Source organism: Girardinichthys multiradiatus, chromosome 5 (assembly GCF_021462225.1).
Source record: "Girardinichthys multiradiatus isolate DD_20200921_A chromosome 5, DD_fGirMul_XY1, whole genome shotgun sequence".
Taxonomy (NCBI): domain Eukaryota; kingdom Metazoa; phylum Chordata; class Actinopteri; order Cyprinodontiformes; family Goodeidae; genus Girardinichthys; species Girardinichthys multiradiatus.
The window spans coordinates 33533377-33550906 of NC_061798.1; positions in this window are offsets into that span (position 1 = coordinate 33533377).

Consider the following 17530-nt stretch of genomic DNA (forward strand, 5'->3'; position numbering starts at 1 on the left):
ACTTTGTTTAAGGAATCTTGAGTTGGAGTGGTCCAGAAGCCAGAGGAGGAGGAGGTAAACCCAGGAATCCAAGGAGAGAGAGAGAGAGAGTACTGGTGATGAGAATATTTACAGTGCAGTCCTTAGGAGAGAGTATTACCAGATGTTGGCAGGCAGGTAGGCAGATAGGCAGGCAGACGGATAGGCAGAGAGACAGGAGTCCACATAACTGAGGTTATGTTCCAGCAAAGGTCTGTTTCAGCAGCTACCTTAAGAAGCCCATGAGCTCATTAGGAGAATGCGTTGCAGCTGCAGACAATGAGCTGCCAGAACCAACCAGAAGGGGAGGAGCAGAGATCTTGCAACCAGGCACTGAGATCAATCTCAGTTGGACAGTTCCTTACAACTGTAAAATCGGGAAGCTATCAGGAGGATGGCAGCAGTCTTCTGGCACAGTTCCTGGACATTAAGGAGACATTTCCCAGTCCTGGCCTTCGTGTGGAGCAGCTGATTGGAAACACAGATACTCCTGACCTCACCAACAGCGAAACATGTATTCTGTACCATCTTACAGGATACATTGTGAATAAAGTCATCAAACATTCCAACATCTGTGATGGATGCTCAAGTTCAATTAAGCAAAATGATGACACTTTGGAAGGAGAGCACAGTACCCTATTGATACTGAAGAAATTCAAACCAGGGGTGCTGTGTCAGCCATCACACGTAGCCTTCAGTCTGGTCCAGAAAGTTGAAAAGCTTTTCAGAACAAGGTCCAGTCAATCTGTCATGGAGCTCCCAAATGCCATGGATACTAGAAGCAAATCTATTAGAAAGCATGCTTCCTTGATGTCATGATGTGCAAAGAAAAATAGCCACCAGATTCATCAGGCTGAGACTAAGAATAGCAGAAAAACATATCTTTAATGAAAGAAAAAAAATTCTGGCCAATGCTGGACATCTTGGAAGTAAAAGTCAGGCAAAAAACACGAAGAAAAAACAATGTCAAACCTCATCTTGCACCCCAACAAACAAGTCCTAAGCAAACACCTTGACTGTTACCACGGACTTTTGATTGTTTAAAAGTATTTTTTGTTACTGTTCTGTGTATTGATGTTGATATGTTCCAGTAATAATTCTTAATTTCTTGTTCTGTCTTGAGATAGATTCTAACATCTACTTCAACTTCACCCATGATTAGCAAATGCAAAACTAATAACATAGAACAAATGTTAAGTAACAGTCCTGCTTTAAATACCAACTTTGTGAAGGTCTTAAAATCATTTTGTTCAAACATCTTGATTCAGCTATTATTTTTAAGGACAAAAGAAATGAGATCTTGTTAGTGTGAACATTAACACTGCATTTTCGCAGGAAATGCTAATTTTTCTAGTTACCTTTGTGGTGCTTTGTATCCAACAAGGTTCAGCAGTTCATTTAAGCCATTCTCGTGTGGTTTACTTGGAAAAGAATAATAAAAAAATGACTCCTCTTCACAATCACGTTTAATGATAATGTCCCTATTTATGTGGCCATCGTTGACAAACAATTTATAACTTTAACTAAATTAACCATGCCAATATCACAGTATTTTTCCAAGATGTGCTAGTTCAGTAGCTGGAATTACAATAAAAATTTTAAAATTATCAACGTTAAGAATGTAAGCTGTAATGGACATTTTAAAATGCTGAATCAGACACAATGAGATAGACCCGTCTAAACCCGCCATGCTTGCAATGAGCTAGCTGCAGTTAAAATACAACTAGCAAGTTAACATGCTTAATTAATTAAACCTGGCAATATACAATTCAATTCAAAAATACTTTATTAATCCCAAAGGGAAATTAAATGTTGTTATAGCTCATATTATGAAGGTTTCCTCAAAGAGCCATTGTAGATGCTGATGGCTGTGGGCAGGAAGGATCTCCTGTAGCGCTCTGTCTTACAGCAGATCTGAAGAAGCCTCTGACTGAAGACACTCTGTTGTTGTAGGACAGTCTCATGAAGAGGATGCTCAGGGTTCTCCATAATGTTCTTCATTTTATGAAGAACCCGTCTTTCCACAATGATCTCCAGAGGTTCCAGAGGAGTCCTCAAAACAGAGCCAGCCTTTTTTATCATCTTGTTGAGCTTTTTTAAGTTCCTGGCTCTGATGCTGCTTCCCCAGCAGATGATGGCAGAAGAGATCACACTTTCCACAATAGACTTATAGAAGATATGCAGCATCTTGCTGCAAACACCAAAGGACCTAAGCTTCCTCAAGAAGCGCTGCTCTGTCCATTCTTGTAGATGGCTTCACAGTTGCCTCTCCACTCTAGTCTGTTGTCCAGGTGAACACCGAGGTATTTATACTCCTCCACCACCTCCACTTCTTCTCCCATGATAGAAATAGTTTTTGATTTATTCCTGTTTCTTTTAAAATCTACAATCATCTCTTTTGTTTTAGTCACGTTCAAAATGAGATGATTGTTTCTACACCATGCCACAAAGCGGTCCAACACCTTCCTGTACTCAGCTTCTTGTCCATCTCTGATCCACCCAACGACTGCAGAATCATCCGAGTATTTCTGCAGATGACAGGAGTCTGTCTTGTACTGGAAGTCTGAGGTGTACAGAGTGAAAAGGAATGGTGAGAGTACAGTATTATATGAAATATAATTGCTAAACTGCGATACAGAACACTAAAGCTTCACAGTAGCAAAATAATGTTGTATTTTCATCAACTTATCGTAAAAAATCCTTCCGAAACACCGAGAATGAACTACGTCCAATGCTGGAGCTGCTGATGTGTGGAACTATTAGCAGCTCCATGACCCACGTGACTTCCGCATTCCATTCTTTCTATAGAAGCCTTTTCTATAGAAGCCTTCCATTCTTTCTATAGAAGAAGGAGTGTCCTAACTCTCTCTTTCTATGGCGCTGATGAAAACCTACCTGATGGCTTCTCAGCCAATCGGCGTCACGTATGCCGCTATTTTTGCGTGCCCCCCTTTTGCAATTGACCAATAGAATTTCACAGCGATAGTTGATTAACCAATGACCATCACTGATTGATAATGTGAAGTTCGAGAAATTCTCTTTCGAAATAAATGAACTATTGATATGAGTAAAAAGACACAGCATTTTGACATGTGTTTTTACTTTTCTGCCACTTTTCCAGTCAAACCTACCACTCAAAGCGCTTTACAACTAGCAATGACTCTATTGTGAAAATCTTGAAACAATTGCAACAAACTTTAAGTGTTGATGTTTGCAAATCGCCAAAGTTGACTGTGCGGCTGAGATTGTTTTTAATGTTTATTTTTTTACTTTTTACCACTGTTGTTTTAGTAAGTGAATCAATAAATGCCGCACTCCCCTTTCAGATCATGATTTAAAACAACTATAGTGTGTTCTTTAGGCGCTAGAGCTGCTCTCCTGAATGTGTTGTAGTGAACTAACCAAATAGATGATGGGTAAGATTTATATTTGGTGCAGAATTGTTTTTTGTGAAGCTCCAAACGGTATGAGGTGATACAGTCACAGCGATTTTCTTATTATTACTTTTATTGTCATTCCAATAAATAACACAAAATAACAGAATCTGATTTCAAGTCTATACACTCACCTGTAATTTCAGAATGGGTTGTTTGAAGTGAACAGGTCTTGATGTAAATTATAATACTGTAGCCTTTCTTGTTTAATTTTGTTCCAAGTAGCCCCATTTTTATCATTTTGGGCACCCACTCATTAAAAAGTCTGTGTGTCCCTGTTTATTAGCACAAATAGCATAAAAGTTTGAAAAGTTGCACAGTTATGTATTTATTCAAAGTATGACCACATATTGCATATTGAATGCAGTCAATGGAGACGATCCGCCAGGTGTATAAGACGGTGAAGCAGCACAAAGAAAACTTTACCATCCTCCAGTGCACCAGCACCTAACCTCTGGACCCCGAAGCTGTGTGATCACGGTGAAAATGTATCTATTTTGACCTATTTTGCTTAATTGTTAAATTTACCTATATGCGACCTTCCTGTTTTAGCATGATAAAGAAATACAGATGCAGTAGTTAATTAACCCTGGGTAAAACTTGGAAAGGTAGTGTCAGGTTTAAACAACCTAAAATACTTATAACATCACAAAAAGAAGAGAAAGACAAATAATTTATTATTTACTCGCAGCGAGGAGAACGGTCAAGATGTGTTCAGTTACAAATCTCGCACCACTCTGAACAGCATCTGTCCGCACCTCTCTTTTTATTATCATTTGGGGGTCCCTAGTTACAAAGAACGTTGCTCTCTGAAGGATGGGAAACAACAGCTGCATCGTAAACAGGTCATAAACAGCTTTATATTTTAACAACACACTTCCACAGTCTCTCCATCTTAGGATCAGTGCGTCTTCTGTTCAGTGCAATCAGCCTTCATCTTTATGACCTCCTCAACTGCGGCTGCTTCCTTCTCAACTCCATTTATGATCTTTGCCAGCAGGCAACTCATGATATCTTTACTCACACATACAGCATGAAAGGTTATCAAAGTTAGTTATTAAAGTTTAGTCAAGTTAAAGAATAGGAGAAAATATAAGATAATTCTATATTCAATTATTCCAACATTTCCCCCCTGTATATCTTATATCTGCCCATATTCTCATATCACTTAACAGCCACTTCTTTCAGATTTTCTAACTGTAAGACTATTTTCATGTGTACAAAGACAATTATACTCAGAGGTACTTACTGACATTTAAATCACAGATTCATATAGAGATGGATCTGCGTATAGGTCAGAAAAATGGTCAGTCACATCCTCATCATCCTGATGTTTAAGTAACGGACAGAGTTGGGTAACTCTGTCTTCCATAGGAGAAATAGCTGTGGTGATGAGACGGTTAAGAAGAGAACGAAGGCAGGCAATACAACAACATCCACACAATGTCAAAATTGCAGCAAACACTGCAAAGGAAATTATTACTGATAATACAAAAATTTTATACTTCCCAAACATATCCAGCCAGGAGTCCCACATCAAGGTGTCTACTCCAGAATGCTCTTTCATTTTGCCATTTAGAGATCTCAAACCTTCTATGGCTTTAGTTAGGCTGCCATCAGCAGCAGTGTTGTTAGGTATGAATGTGCAGCATTTTTCTCCAAAAATAGCACAAACTCCTCCTTTTTCAGCTAACAACATGTCCAAAGCAATTCTATTCTGGAATGCCATCAGGGAAGTTGAAGCCAATTAGTCATGGACAGTTCAAACCCGCTTTGTCCAATTGCCTAGTTTTTGCACATTGTAGTGAATATAATTGATCCTGTCTACATTTTTGTTCATCGTACACCACTTACAGATATTTGATTCAAATCATGCAGCTACTTGATCAGTTAATTTATCTTCATCTATAGCATCTATGTACAGGTCCTTCTCAAAATATTAGCATATTGTGATAAAGTTCATTATTTTCCATAATGTAATGATGAAAATGTAACATTCCTATATTTTAGATTCATTGCACACTAACTGAAATATTTCAGGGCTTTTATTGTCTTAATACGGATGATTTTGGCATACAGCTCATGAAAACGCAAAATTCCTATCTCACAAAATTAGCATATCATTAAAAGGGTCTCTAAACGAGCTATGAACCTAATCATCTGAATCAACGAGTTAACTCTAAACACCTGCAAAAGATTCCTGAGGCCTTTAAAACTCCCAGCCTGGTTCATCACTCAAAACCCCAATCATGGGTAAGACTGCCGACCTGACTGCTGTCCAGAAGGCCACTATTGACACCCTCAAGCAAGAGGGTAAGACACAGAAAGAAATTTCTGAACGAATAGGCTGTTCCCAGAGTGCTGTATCAAGCCGCCTCAGTGGGAAGTCTGTGGGAAGGAAAAAGTGTGGCAGAAAACGCTGCACAACGAGAAGAGGTGACCGGACCCTGAGGAAGATTGTGGAGAAGGGCCGATTCCAGACCTTGGGGGACCTGTGGAAGCAGTGGACTGAGTCTGGAGTAGAAACATCCAGAGCCACCGTGCACAGGCGTGTGCAGGAAATGGGCTACAGGTGCCGCATTCCCCAAGTCAAGCCACTTTTGAACCAGAAACAGCGGCAGAAGCGCCTGACCTGGGCTACAGAGAAGCAGCACTAGACTGTTGCTCAGTGGTCCAAAGTACTTTTTTCAGATGAAAGCAAATTCTGCATGTCATTCGGAAATCAAGGTGCCAGAGTCTGGAGGAAGACTGGGGAGAAGGAAATGCCAAAATGCCAGAAGTCCAGTGTCAAGTACCCACAGTCAGTGATGGTCTGGGGTGCCGTGTCAGCTGCTGGTGTTGGTCCACTGTGTTTTATCAAGGGCAGGGTCAATGCAGCTAGCTATCAGGAGATTTTGGAGCACTTCATGCTTCCATCTGCTGAAAAGATTTATGGAGATGAAGATTTCATTTTTCAGCACGACCTGGCACCTGCTCACAGTGCCAAAACCACTGGTAAATGGTTTACTGACCATGGTATCACTGTGCTCAATTGGCCTGCCAACTCTCCTGACCTGAACCCCATAGAGAATCTGTGGGATATTGTGAAGAGAACGTTGAGAGACTCAAGACCCAACACTCTGGATGAGCTAAAGGCCGCTATCGAAGCATCCTGGGCCTCCATAAGACCTCAGCAGTGCCACAGGCTGATTGCCTCCATGCCACGCCGCATTGAAGCAGTCATTTCTGCAAAAGGATTCCCGACCAAGTATTGAGTGCATAACTGTACATGATTATTTGAAGGTTGACGTTTTTTGTATTAAAAACACTTTTCTTTTATTGGTCGGATGAAATATGCTAATTTTGTGAGATAGGAATTTTGGGTTTTCATGAGCTGTATGCCAAAATCATCCGTATTAAGACAATAAAAGACCTGAAATATTTCAGTTAGTGTGCAATGAATCTAAAATATATGAATGTTAAATTTTCATCATTACATTATGGAAAATAATGAACTTTATCACAATATGCTAATATTTTGAGAAGGACCTGTATGTAGAGTCTCCCTCAGTCTGCCAAGCTACTTCTCTGCAATTTCTATTGCGCTAATCATGTGAGATTACACTAGATAGTCCATCTGTTACTTCATCTATTAACACAGGATATAACCATAAAGTAATTAAGCACAGAGTCCTGTTACAATTGAAGATGATCAATCAAACAATCTGTCGTCACCACACCACCAAATGTCTCCTCTAGAGACTGGTTTAAAACACTTATTTAATTTTACAATTGTAATACACCATACTGCAATGAGATTTCCCAATTTATTGTCTCTCTCTGTCATATTTATACATGTGTAGTTTCCAGTGGTGACCTGCTTATGGAAAACTGATTTATCCTTATCTGCTGTAGTTACAGGAAAAACAGAATCCTTGTGCTGACTCATTTCATTAAATTAGTTTGATTCATTACTTCCATCACACAGGGTTGTGGTATCACAGCTGGAATTATTTGTAACAAAGGCCTGGGACCCAAACACACAACAGTCTCTTTTAGTCATGTTAGCCGCTTACTCTACCATCAATAACCAGTTATTATTTGTTCCTGATACTCCAGTAATAACCTGGAACTAGTCATCTGGTTAACTTTCCTAACATAATTTTTACTCTCTTCGCTTTGTTACCTGGATTGCGTTATCAGCTTTATGGAACTTAAACAACTTTAAGTTTGTTTAGTGCACATAGTTAGGTTATCTTGCCTTCCTTGATTTAGCGCAACTTGTTTCGTATGACTCATAGCAGGTGTTATTACATTTTTTTTTATCTTGACTGGTTCCCAGAAGTACCAGAAAAATAAAATCAGTATGAGAAAAAATATATATAAATACCCAGCATCGAAAAGCATTGTTCATCCATCTAAAAGTCATTTTGGCTGAAATTCTGACTCCTCTAAGTGGTTCCAGTGTCTTCATTTTCTTCACTGACTTTCGGGTCTCTCCAGCCTCTAAATGTCTGGGTCCACCCTATTATCAGTCTGTAAATCACTTCCCCTGATGGAGCTTTCAACCAAAATGACCTTTTTACAATGTGTAAGGTGAATCCAAGTTGATCTCTCAGCTATTTTTACTAATGTGGGAGTGGTTAATAATACCTGATATGGGCCCTCCCACTTAGGTGAAATACCAATACTTCTTCTTTACACTCCTTATTAGCACCCAGTCTCCTGGTTCCACTAGTTGATTTTCCTGCTGGGAAATAAAACATTCTTCATTAGTTTGAATTTGTTTCTGTTACTTTTCTAACATACTCCTCATATAATCAGCTAGGTTAGCTTCTTCATCTAACTCCCACTGATTTTTGAACTGTGGTAATCTGTATGGTCTTCCAAATAACGTTTTCATTTTGAAAATGCATCTATAATGACTAAGCAGAACTTCTTCCCTTCACTGTGGTTTAACTCAATAAAATCCATATGAATTGTTTGAAAAGGGTATCTTAGTTTTGGAAATTGTTCCCTTCGTGGTCTTAAATTCCCTTGTGGATTATGTTTTGCACATGTTAAACATGTTTTAAAAAAAAAAAATGTTTCATAAGAATTAAGAATTAAATCCATATGTTATATAATATTAATATATATGTCCTACCATTCCTCCCTGTTGAGACATTGTGAAACACGATGGCTCAATATTGCCGCCCATTTATATAGGTTTTTTGGTAGGACAGGTTTATTATCTGGTCAGATATAGTTTTCATCTTTTAATGCAGCTCCATGTTTTTTGCACATTTCTATCTCCTGTGGTGGGCTTTGTTGTTGCATTTCTTTTAACACTATATCTATTGTCACCAATGCCACCAATATCCTGTTTGTGTCTTCCCTCTCATCTTTTTTGGAGAAATCATTCACATAAACTATTTCATGATCCTGCAAATCACTTCTAGTTTTTGCTTCTTTTTCTACTAATTCTTGACAATCATGTTAATTTCCATCTTCAGCTTCTACACTCTATTTCAGTTCAGATGTCATGGTCAGCTCTTCCTCATACATTAGTTTGTTCAATGGAGCTACTATTTCTGCATAATTTGGCACCCAGTTTCTACAATAATTAGTTAGTCCAAGGAAAGGAAGGACATCATTTGCTTTTTTGTTACTGGTTTTGGAACTTGTAATATTGCAGTCTTTCTTTCTTCTACTATTGTGCGTCCCCCTGCGCTAAGATTGTGGCCTAGGTATTTAACCTCATTTTTATACAACTGTAGTTTCTTTTTACTGACTTTGTGTCCTTCTTCTGCTAAATGTTTTAATAATGCTATTGTGTCATTTTTACAGGTCTCCTCATCAGGAGAGGCTAATAGCACATCATCAACATATAGTAAAACATGACTACCTCCTGGAGGGTCAAACTTGGCCATACTTGCAATCATTACCTGAGAGTATACAGTTGGACTTTCACAGTAGCCTTGAGGTAGTCTGGTATAAGTACAGGGGTTGGACAATGAAACTGAAACACCTGTCATTTTAGTGTGGGAGGTTTCATGGCTAAATTGGACCAGCCTGGTAGCCAGTCTTCATTGAATGCACATTGCACCAGTAAGAGCAGAGTGTGAAGGTTCAATTAGCAGGGTAAGAGCACAGTTTTGCTCAAAATATTGAAATGCACACAACATTATGGGTGACATACCAGAGTTCAAAAGAGGACAAATTTTGGTGCTCGTCTTGCTGGCACATCTGTGACTAAGACAGCAAGTCTTTGTGATGTATCAAGAGCCACGGTATCCAGGGTAATGTCAGCATACCACCAAGAAGGACGAACCACATCCAACAGGATTAACTGTGGACGCAAGAGGAAGCTGTCTGAAAGGGATGTTCGGGTGCTAACCCGGATTTTATCCAAAAAACATATAACCACGGCTGCCCATATCACGGAAGAATTAAATGTGCACCTCAACTCTCCTGTTTCCACCAGAACTGTCCGTCGGGAGCTCCACAGGGTCAATATACACGGCCGGGCTGCTATAGCCAAACCTTTGGTCACTCATGCCAATGCCAAACGTCAGTTTCAATGGTGCAAGGAGCACAAATCTCGGGCTGTGGACAATGTGAAACATGTATTGTTCTCTGATGAGTCCACTTTTACTGTTTTCCCCACATCCGGGAGAGTTACGGTGTGGAGAAGCCCCAAAGAAGCGTACCACCCAGACTGTTGCATGCCCAGAGTGAAGCATGGGGGTGGATCAGTGATAGTTTGGGCTGCCATATCATGGCATTCTGTTGGCCCAATACTTGTGCTAGATGGGTGCGTCACTGCCAAGGACTACCGAACCATTCTTGAGGACCATGTGCATCCAATGGTTCAAACATTGCATCCTGAAGGCGGTGCCGTGTATCAGGATGAATATGCACCAATACACACAGCAAGACTGGTGAAAGATTGGTTTGATGAACATGAAAGTGAAGTTGAACATCTCCCATGGCCTGCACAGTCACCAGATCTAAATATTATTGAGCCACTTTGGGGTGTTTTGGAGGAGTGAGTCAGGAAACGTTTTCCTCCACCAGTATCATGTAGTGACCTGGCCACTATCCTGCAAGAAGAATGGCTTAAAATCCCTCTGACCACTGTGCAGGACTTGCATATGTCATTCCCAAGATGAATTGACGCTGTATTGGCCGCAAAAGGAGGCACTACACCATACTAATAAATTATTGTGGTCTAAAACCAGGTGTTTCAGTTTCATTGTCCAACCCCTGTATATCTTTGTCCCTCAAAGGTGAATGTAAACCAGAACTGACTATCTTTATCTATAGGTACAGAGAAAAATGCATTGCTTATATCAACTACAGTAAATATTCTAGCATCTGGTCTTAGGGAATTTAATAATGTATAAGGATCAGGAACGCACGGTGCTCTCTGAACAACTGCATTATTCGTGCCTGTAAGTCTTGTACCATGCGCCATCCTGTTGATGGAGCTTGTTTTTTAACTGGAAAAATGGGGATGTTACATGGTGAATCCTCGCATTTTATTATCACCCCTGCAGTTATTAAATCCTTTATTACTGGTTTTATTCCTTCACGTACATCATGTTTCAAAGGGTATTGTTTTACATTGGGCCTGTATTCTGTTTTTGCTCTAATTTGGACAGGTAATGCTCCTTTTATTAAACCTACGTCAGTAGGGTCTTTTGACCATAACTTATCAAGGACTTCATTCAAGAACTGTTCCTCCTGTTCAGTAAGGAATATTTCTCATTGTTGCTTTGTATGCAAATGTATCTCTTCCTGCACTATTGTTCCCATCTGCATAAACATAAGTTACCATGACTTTGGTAGGGGTTACTTTAGTTAATGCTTTTTCATAAGTTTTATCTGGTCCAGGAGTATTTTTATACCACATGGTAATATGTAGATCATCTGATCTTGTAGTCGAGTAATGAAATTTCTTCCTTCTGTTAATAAAGCTGTCCCTATGTCTAGGGGTGGCTTATTTGGAACATCCAGTGAATAGTGGTAATAAGGTGGTCCCACTCCATTTAACACAAAATAATCTCCTTGGCTGAGTTCTGCTTTTCTCTTTACTACAATATGTCCTTCTGAGGTCAGAATTAATGCCAACCCCAGATGTAGTAATCCATCTCGTCCCAATAGATTCACCGGACACTCAGGGAACATTAGAATAGATAGCTGGCATGACTGTCCATTGGGATCTCTTATCCAAACTGGTTCAGACTCACAGACTTGTGTAAATTTCCCACTAGCTGACCTTACTGTTATTTGCTGATCACTAAGTCTGGAATTTGGGATTGTTTCTCTACAGGTGGTCCTGCATGCTCCGGTATCACAAAGAAACAACACCCTGAGGTGTATTGTCTATAATTTCCTCTGCTCACTCCTCCTCTCTGACACCTGCGGTTTTGTCCTCTGCCTCTAAATTTTCCTCTTCCTCTGTTGTTTTAATAATAAATCTGTTCTTCTTGCTGGAAAAAGGTGTTGACTATCTTTTTTTTTTTTTTTTTTATCCTTCATTACTTTTTCTGCATGGAGGGCATGATTTACATAGTCTTCTAGATTTGCTGTGGGGAACCCTATAAAATGTCTCCTTACCCAGGTATTAATTGCACCATGGAACCAGCATGTAGTGCATTTTTTTAACTGCTGTCGATAAGCTCCTTGTTCGTTTTCATCTTCTTGTAGACCACTATGCATTTTAAACACATTTGTCAGTCTAATCCTATATTCTTCAAAAGTTTCTTCCTCTTTTTGTTTCACTGGCTATTTCTGCATAGTCAGCTCTGCATCTGTATTTAACTGTAAGCCTATCGATTAATCCCCTCACTCTGTTTGTTCTGCGGTTAAAAAGAGTAAAATATTTTCCAAGGTTACACAGAGAAAAAACCGTGTCATGCCATGAACCTCCATGACAAGCTGTATCGACAGCCTTCAGCGTCTCAAAACAATAATAAAAAAAATAAAATAAACACAAATAAAACATACAGGGGTTGGACAATGAAACTGAAACACCTGGTTTTAGACCACAATAATTTATTAGTATGGTGTAGGGCCTCCTTTTGCGGCCAATACAGCTTCAATTCGTCTTGGGAATGACATATACAAGTCCTGCACAGTGGTCAGAGGGATTTTAAGCCATTCTTCTTGCAGGATAGTGGCCAGGTCACTATGTGAAACTGGTGGAGGAAAACGTTTCATGACTCGCTCCTCCAAAACACCCCAAAGTGGCTCAAAAATATTTAGATCTGGTGACTGTGCAGGCCATGGGAGATGTTAAACACCACTTTAATGTTCATCAAACCAATCTTTCACCAGTCTTGCTGTGTGTATTGGTGCATTGTCATCCTGATAGATGGCACTGCCTTCAGGATACAATGTTTGAACCAATGGATGCACATGGTCCTCAAGAATGGTTCGGTAGTCCTTGGCAGTGACGCGCCCATCTAGCACAAGTATTGGGCCAACAGAATGCCATGATATGGCAGCCCAAACCATCACCGATCGAACCCCATACTTCACTCTGGGCATGCAACAGTCTGGGTGGTACGCTTCTTTGGGGCTTCTCCACACCGTAACTCTCCTGGATGTGGGGAAAACAGTAAAGGTGGACTCATCAGAGAACAATACATGTTTCACATTGTCCACAGCCCAAGATTTGCGCTCCTTGCACCATTGAAACCGACGTTTGGCATTAGCATGAGTGACCAAAGGTTTGGCTATAGCAGCTCGGCCGTGTATATTGACCCTGTGGAGCTCCCGACGGACAGTTCTGGTGGAAACAGGAGAGTTGAGGTGCACATTTAATTCTGCCATGATTTGGGCAGCCGTGGTTTTATGTTTTTTGGATACAATCTGGGTTAGCACCCAAACATCCCTTTCAGACAGCTTCCTCTTGCGTCCACAGTTAATCCTGTTGGATGTGGTTCGTCCTTCTTGGTGGTATGCTGACATTACCCTGGATACCGTGGCTCTTGATACATCACAAAGACTTGCTGTCTTGGTCACAGATGCGCCAGCAAGACGTGCACCAACAATTTGTCCTTTTTTGAACTCTGGTATGTCACCCATAATGTTGTGTGCATTTCAATATTTTGAGCAAAACTGTGCTCTTACCCTGCTAATTGAACCTTCATACTCTGCTCTTACTGGTGCAATGTGCAATCAATGAAGACTGGCTACCAGGCTGGTCCAATTTAGCCATGAAACCTCCCACACTAAAATGACAGGTGTTTCAGTTTCATTGTCCAACCCCTGTACATGAGGTACAGCCATGGTGGGGATGGATTTATTCACCAAAGGGACTCATTTTAGCCCATCCAATCCTGTCAAACCTCATCAGATCTTTGGTACAAAACAAAAACTTTCCACCTACTCTTTTTACTCCCCTTCTTCTGTCCTGCTGTTCTACTTTGCAAGTCCATCAAAAATTACTTCTTAGCCCTCTGACCTTTTCTGCTTTCCTCAAAAACGTCCATTCTTGTGCATCACATCTCTCTCTTTTTAGTTACTTTTAAGCAATAATCTACATCCTCATAACCTTCTTTGTTCATTTTTCTTAAATCACGTTTACTTTTAATGTACTTTTAATTATTGCATCCTATAGATCACCTAATTTTTTAGAGTTTAAATGACCATCATAATGATATGTGGTTATCCATTTATCTAAATATTTTAATTTAAATATTTTAATTTGATCCTGTGCTTCTATAAATTTCCAATCTTTGCATTGTTATTCATTTTTAGTTTATTTTACTCACCCCTTTTCCCATTTTTTTTTGTTTTTTTTTATTTGGTCCAGTATATAAATACCTAGGGTATTCTAAATACTGGCTTATTCTGCTCAGTAAGGTGACAGAAAAATCTCCTTTTGTGGTAATTCTCACTTCAACTCTTTCGAGTGGAGAATTCTTGCCTTTGCATCCACAAAAGTTAGTCACTTACAATCCTACTGCTTTGGTATGAGGCAAAACCTAGAGGTTTAAATCCTCCATTTATTTCTCACATGCACACATTTAAACGCGGATTTTTCTTAGTATTTTTTGTTGTTTAAAATACTTAAACGCAGACTCCGCTGTTCTGGAAACACGGAATTTTCAGTATTACTTATTAATACTATAAACAGGACTCCGCCGCACTGCTTTTACCTGTTAGGGCCTAGGATTTACAAGGTTTTTTATTTCACGCAATGACCCCCAGTCATTCGTCACACTTTTTTTAATCCAGATTCAACTCACCACTTTGTCCTCTCCTCTCTCTCTCAGAGTTCCGTCAGCCGTCAGATCCCAGCGGGCGGGCCGAAATCCAGTCCCGGAAAGGGTCTGTGTGTCTCCCTGATGAAGACAGACATGCGCACGGTCTTTTCCTGGAGTCTACCGACCCGCTGGAACCTTCAGGCGTAGTTGGAATCCGGCTCTCGAAGGACCAAATTAATGTCAGGTTTAAACAACCTAAAATACTTATAACATCACAAAAAGAAGAGAAAGACAAAGAATTAATTATTTACTCGCAGCGAGGAGAACGGTCAAGATGTGTTCAGTTACAAATCTCGCACCGCTTTGAACAGCATCTGTCCGCACCTCTCTTTTTATTATCATTCGGGGCTCCCTAGTTACAAAGAACGTTGCTCTCTAAAGGATGGGAAACAACAGCTGCATCGTAAACAGGTCATAAACAGCTTTATATTTTAACAACACACTTCCACAGTCTCTCCATCTTAGGATCAGTGCGTCTTCTGTTCAGTGCAATCAGCCTTCATCTTTATGACCTCCTCAACTGCGGCTGCTTCCTTCTCAGCTCCATTTATGACCTTTGCCTACAGACAACTCACACATCCTTTACTCACACAAACATCATGAAAGGTTATAAGATCAAATAGTCAAGTTAAAGAATAGGAGAAAATATAAGATAAATCTATATTCAATTATTCCAACGGGTTGAGGAGGAGGATGAGAGTGTCCTGCCCAACATGGTGAACAACTAGGGAAAGAAAGCCACATATTGATCATAAGTTTGTTTTAAAACCAAGTCACTTTGTCATTTTCTTGAGAGGATACTTTGGATGACGTCCAAAGTGACGTGGGTTTTGGAATTTATTTTCTTGGTGTGTGGGGGCTTTGCGAAATTTAATCTAAATAATCAATACAGTTGAAGAGTAAACCAACTTGGCTCAGTTGTCATCTCAAGTTTGATTTTCTTCCTTTGTTCTTTAGAGCTAAAATCTTGCTTAACATTTAACATTTCAAGAGGAATCTAGAAACTTGGTCAGAGTTGAGTTTCAACTCTGTGGTTAGTGCTTACAGAAGATGCACAATGGGCAGGTTATGCTCCTGAGTGCTTTAGTAGAACCCAACTGGACTTCTCTTGCTTCTTGAAGATGTTTTGCCTCACATCCAAAAGACTTCTTCAGTTCTGGACATGGCTGGAACTAACAACCTTACAAGTTTTAGTCAGAAAAATCACACTGTGTGTAATTGCCCCATTGAAGTCACCATGGAGGCAATTGGGACTGTGAGTCACCACCGCTACCCTCCATTCAGCTCAAAGTTTTGGGCAAAACCTCTTCAAGAAACAAGAGAAGAAGTCCAGTTGCAATAAATTGTTTCTCTCAGACCTAAAACATTATGTGTCAAATTATCAAAGAAACACAAAACACCGTTTTTAATTACAATTCTATTTATTAATGGAAAAAAAACTATCTGAACCAATCCGGCCCTTTTTGGAACAAGTAATTACACCCTAAACCTAACAAGTGGTTGGGTCACCTTTGGACTTGCTGGTGTGCTTTAGGTCATTATCCTGCTGCATAACCAGAGTGAACCTAAGCTTAATGTCAAAAACTGTAGGTTGGACATTTTCCTTCAGCATTTTCTTGCAGAGAGCAAAATTCAAACTTCCATTAATCCAGCTTCTGGAGCATGAAAGCCACCCCAGACCATCACACTACCACCACTACCATTTTTCACAGTATGATAGTAATTTTCTGACATTTTATGTTAATTTTACATCAGAGATAAAGGAATAGGATTCCTAAGAATGTTGGGAAACATGACTATTTGGTTTGGTATCAAACTGTTTTTTGTCAGCAGGGGTTTTTGTCTTAACTCTCCCATGGATGCCATTTTTACCAAGTCACTTTCTAATCGTCAAAACATAAACTCTGACCGTACCCGTCTAAAGTGAGACCTGTGGTGCTTTGGATGTTGCTCAGTGGCCTCTAATATTGTTTAAAACCTGCCTGTATATAAATACTGTTTAAAAAGCAAAGTGATTTGACGTTTTTATTTGATACAAATTATTACACATAATCCAGAATTATACTATCAAACTAATTTGTATTTCTCACAGATTAAGTAAATTAATAAAAACTAAATAAAGCAAGAAACACCAACCATAAAGTTTTCTTACTGTTGCTAAGAGGGAATAATTTGATGAAAAATGAATGCATGCTTAGAATAAATATTAAATAACCAGATAAAGACTAAACCCTGTCACAGTTTTGTCATTCTGGTGGAAATGTAAAGGTTGATTTTAAATTAATCTGCTTTTCTACGACGTATATTAAATCAGAGAAGTGAACAGGGAGGATTGATTCAAATTCCAAACCAAATGTCAGCTTGGCCACCACAGAACCACTGGGCTAGAACTGAATAAGATTCCTTGTTTTAATTAAATACAGTGAGGATGGATCTGCAGGTTTTCCACTGTGGGTCATTTCTCTCTCAGGACATACAGGGACACTAATCCTGCATTAATATTCAAGTGAGAAATTAATTCTCTTCCTCTTTTGAGCAGACACTGTAGAAACCCGGACGATATTACTGTTGGAATAATTGAATATAGATTTATCTTATATTTTCTCCTATTCTTTAACTTGACTATTTGATCTCATAACCTTTCATGATGTTTGTGTGAGTTTGTCTGCAGGCAAAGGTCATAAATGGAGCTGAACTAGCAGAGAAGGAAGCAGTCCAGTTGAGGAGGTCATAAAGATGAAGGCTGATTACACTGAACAAAAGGCACAACTGACCCTACCAGTTGGAGGAGACTGTAGGAAATGTGTTGTTAATGTATAAAGCTGTTTATGACCTGTT